This window comes from Penaeus vannamei, chromosome 8 (assembly GCF_042767895.1).
Source record: "Penaeus vannamei isolate JL-2024 chromosome 8, ASM4276789v1, whole genome shotgun sequence".
Lineage (NCBI taxonomy): Eukaryota > Metazoa > Arthropoda > Malacostraca > Decapoda > Penaeidae > Penaeus > Penaeus vannamei.
Window position 1 is genome coordinate 25,559,648 of NC_091556.1, and position 5,000 is coordinate 25,564,647.

General features: G+C 62.4%; 1 protein-coding gene across 4 annotated transcripts in view; it reads left to right on the top strand.

The window, feature by feature from the left end:
• Positions 1 to 5,000, top strand: part of LOC113814734 (G-protein coupled receptor GRL101) — a 173,981-nt gene that overhangs the window by 147,383 nt on the left and 21,598 nt on the right. The gene's annotated exons all lie outside the window — the stretch shown is intronic.

Genomic DNA, 5,000 nt, shown 5'->3' on the forward strand with positions numbered 1-5,000 from the left:
TGCTGCGGCGCTGGCTGGCGGAGGAGCCCGGGGCGAGGGGGGGGGGGGGTGATTGAGAATGATAAGTCTCGTCCCGTTAAGCCCTGGATAAATACAGCTGATGTTCCTCTGTGGTCCAGAGTGCGTATTCATGCAGCTCTCAGCATGATATACTGCAATATCATATGTCTAAATAAAGCATTACATCGCTCCTGTCATTGTTAGCGTTAGTGTTATTTTTCGTCACGTGACCCGTCGCATTAGCGTCACCATCCTTCCATATAAAAACAACACTGAATCCCCATCTATCACCCTTAACATCATCACCACTGGCAATGCCATTAGCATCCCTCTTAAATTGCCATCATCAATTCTCGCACCATTAGCCTTTTCCATTAGCGTCCTTGCCCCGTGTCCTTGAATCCGTCGCCAGCTCCGTCCCTTCTACTCCTGCCAGAAAACTCCTAGAAATTTTCAATATACAGATTGACCACGCCCTCGCACGCCCGTCGCTGATCCCAGAGGCGTGATTTTGTGCCACGTGAGTGATGAGAAAAGGGCGCGCCAGCCATTAATCTCAGCCGAGCCCTGCTTCTCCAGCCGATTCTTCTGGCCCCCGCCCCTCCACCACTCAGCCCCTCCACCACTCAGCCCCTCCACCACTCAGCCCCTCCACCACTCAGCCCCTCCACCACTCAGCCCCTCCACCACTCAGCCCCTCCACCACTCAGCGCCTCCACCAGTCAGCCCCTCCACCACTCAGCCCCTCCACCACTCAGCCCCTCCACCACTCAGCCCCTCCACCACTCAGCCCCTCCACCACTCAGCCCCTCCACCACTCAGCCCCTCCACCACTCAGCCCCTCCACCACTCAGCCCCTCCACCACTCAGCCCCTCCACCACTCAGCCCCTCCACCACTCAGCCCCTCCACCACTCAGCCCCTCCACCACTCAGCCCCTCCACCACTCAGCCCCTCCACCACTCAGCCCCTCCACCACTCAGCCCCTCCACCACTCAGCCCCTCCACCACTCAGCCCCTCCACCACTCAGCCCCTCCACCACTCAGCCCCTCCACCACTCAGCCCCTCCACCACTCAGCCCCTCCACCACTCAGCCCCTCCACCACTCAGCCCCTCCACCACTCAGCCCCTCCACCACTCAGCCCCTCCACCACTCAGCCCCTCCACCACTCAGCCCCTCCACCACTCAGCCCCTCCACCACTCAGCCCCTCCACCACTCAGCCCCTCCACCACTCAGCCCCTCCACCACTCAGCCCCTCCACCACTCAGCCCCTCCACCACTCAGCCCCTCCACCACTCAGCCCCTCCACCACTCAGCCCCTCCACCACTCAGCCCCTCCACCACTCAGCCCCTCCACCACTCAGCCCCTCCACCACTCAGCCCCTCCACCACTCAGCCCCTCCACCACTCAGCCCCTCCACCACTCAGCCCCTCCACCACTCAGCCCCTCCACCACTCAGCCCCTCCACCACTCAGCCCCTCCACCACTCAGCCCCTCCACCACTCAGCCCCTCCACCACTCAGCCCCTCCACCACTCAGCCCCTCCACTCAGCCCCTCCACTCAGCCCCTCCACCACTCAGCCCCTCCACCACTCAGCCCCTCCACCACTCAGCCCCTCCACCACTCAGCCCCTCCACCACTCAGCCCCTCCACCACTCAGCCCCTCCACCACTCAGCCCCTCCACCACTCAGCCCCTCCACCACTCAGCCCCTCCACCACTCAGCCCCTCCACCACTCAGCCCCTCCACCACTCAGCCCCTCCACCACTCAGCCCCTCCACCACTCAGCCCCTCCACCACTCAGCCCCTCCACCACTCAGCCCCTCCACCACTCAGCCCCTCCACCACTCAGCCCCTCCACCACTCAGCCCCTCCACCACTCAGCCCCTCCACCACTCAGCCCCTCCACCACTCAGCCCCTCCACCACTCAGCCCCTCCACCACTCAGCCCCTCCACCACTCAGCCCCTCCACCACTCAGCCCCTCCACCACTCAGCCCCTCCACCACTCAGCCCCTCCACCACTCAGCCCCTCCACCACTCAGCCCCTCCACCACTCAGCCCCTCCACCACTCAGCCCCTCCACCACTCAGCCCCTCCACCACTCAGCCCCTCCACCACTCAGCCCCTCCACCACTCAGCCCCTCCACCACTCAGCCCCTCCACCACTCAGCCCCTCCACCACTCAGCCCCTCCACCACTCAGCCCCTCCACCACTCAGCCCCTCCACCACTCAGCCCCTCCACCACTCAGCCCCTCCACCACTCAGCCCCTCCACCACTCAGCCCCTCCACCACTCAGCCCCTCCACCACTCAGCCCCTCCACCACTCAGCCCCTCCACCACTCAGCCCCTCCACCACTCAGCCCCTCCACCACTCAGCCCCTCCACCACTCAGCCCCTCCACCACTCAGCCCCTCCACCACTCAGCCCCTCCACCACTCAGCCCCTCCACCACTCAGCCCCTCCACCACTCAGCCCCTCCACCACTCAGCCCCTCCACCACTCAGCCCCTCCACCACTCAGCCCCTCCACCACTCAGCCCCTCCACCACTCAGCCCCTCCACCACTCAGCCCCTCCACCACTCAGCCCCTCCACCACTCAGCCCCTCCACCACTCAGCCCCTCCACCACTCAGCCCCTCCACCACTCAGCCCCTCCACCACTCAGCCCCTCCACCACTCAGCCCCTCCACCACTCAGCCCCTCCACCACTCAGCCCCTCCACCACTCAGCCCCTCCACCACTCAGCCCCTCCACCACTCAGCCCCTCCACCACTCAGCCCCTCCACCACTCAGCCCCTCCACCACTCAGCCCCTCCACCACTCAGCCCCTCCACCACTCAGCCCCTCCACCACTCAGCCCCTCCACCACTCAGCCCCTCCACCACTCAGCCCCTCCACCACTCAGCCCCTCCACCACTCAGCCCCTCCACCACTCAGCCCCTCCACCACTCAGCCCCTCCACCACTCAGCCCCTCCACCACTCAGCCCCTCCACCACTCAGCCCCTCCACCACTCAGCCCCTCCACCACTCAGCCCCTCCACCACTCAGCCCCTCCACCACTCAGCCCCTCCACCACTCAGCCCCTCCACCACTCAGCCCCTCCACTACTCAGCCCCTCCACTCAGCCCCTCCACCACTCAGCCCCTCCACCACTCAGCCCCTCCACCACTCAGCCCCTCCACCACTCAGCCCCTCCACCACTCAGCCCCTCCACCACTCAGCCCCTCCACCACTCAGCCCCTCCACCACTCAGCCCCTCCACCACTCAGCCCCTCCACCACTCAGCCCCTCCACCACTCAGCCCCTCCACCACTCAGCCCCTCCACCACTCAGCCCCTCCACCACTCAGCCCCTCCACCACTCAGCCCCTCCACCACTCAGCCCCTCCACCACTCAGCCCCTCCACCACTCAGCCCCTCCACCACTCAGCCCCTCCACCACTCAGCCCCTCCACCACTCAGCCCCTCCACCACTCAGCCCCTCCACCACTCAGCCCCTCCACCACTCAGCCCCTCCACCACTCAGTCCCTCCACCACTCAGCCCCTCCACCACTCAGCCCCTCCACCACTCAGCCCCTCCACCACTCAGCCCCTCCACCACTCAGCCCCTCCACCACTCAGCCCCTCCACCACTCAGCCCCTCCACCACTCAGCCCCTCCACCACTCAGCCCCTCCACCACTCAGCCCCTCCACCACTCAGCCCCTCCACCACTCAGCCCCTCCACCACTCAGCCCCTCCACCACTCAGCCCCTCCACCACTCAGCCCCTCCACCACTCAGCCCCTCCACCACTCAGCCCCTCCACCGCTCAGCCCCTCCACCGCTCAGCCCCTCCACCACTCAGCCCCTCCACCACTCAGCCCCTCCACCACTCAGCCCCTCCACCACTCAGCCCCTCCACCACTCAGCCCCTCCACCACTCAGCCCCTCCACCACTCAGCCCCTCCACCACTCAGCCCCTCCACCACTCAGCCCCTCCACCACTCAGCCCCTCCACCACTCAGCCCCTCCACCACTCAGCCCCTCCACCACTCAGCCCCTCCACCACTCAGCCCCTCCACCACTCAGCCCCTCCACCACTCAGCCCCTCCACCACTCAGCCCCTCCACCACTCAGCCCCTCCACCACTCAGCCCCTCCACCACTCAGCCCCTCCACCACTCAGCCCCTCCACCACTCAGCCCCTCCACCACTCAGCCCCTCCACCACTCAGCCCCTCCACCGCTCAGCCCCTCCACCGCTCAGCCCCTCCACCACTCAGCCCCTCCACCACTCAGCCCCTCCACCACTCAGCCCCTCCACCACTCAGCCCCTCCACCACTCAGCCCCTCCACCACTCAGCCCCTCCACCACTCAGCCCCTCCACCACTCAGCCCCTCCACCACTCAGCCCCTCCACCACTCAGCCCCTCCACCACTCAGCCCCTCCACCACTCAGCCCCTCCACCACTTCGCCCCCCCCCTCGCCCCTCCATCGCTCCGCCCCTCCACCATCTCACTCTCCTTCCTCTCTTCCTTAGCTTGATCGTCTTATTAGTATATCATCATACTTCGTAGAGCCACAACTAATGCCACTATTATTATTATCATCTATATTATTGATATGTTATTTTTATCATGTTCTTAATAACAATATTGCAACTGTTGTTATAATTACCATAATGTTATTATTCTCATTGTTATTGCTATTTTTATTAGTATTCCTATTGCCATTATCATTATTATTACGATCGCAATTATTATTGTTTGTCTAATAATTGTTATCATCATTACTGCCATTATTATTTTTACCATTATTAGTAGTATCAGTATCTTTATTATCATCAGTGTCCTTTTTATCATCATTATTATTTTTGTTATCATTATTATAATTACTATCATCATCATTATTATTATTATTAGCACTATTATTTTGACAGTGAAGATTAATCATTATAACAATGCAATTATTGATTTCTCATATCTATTTGACTTCCACCACATTATTACTATC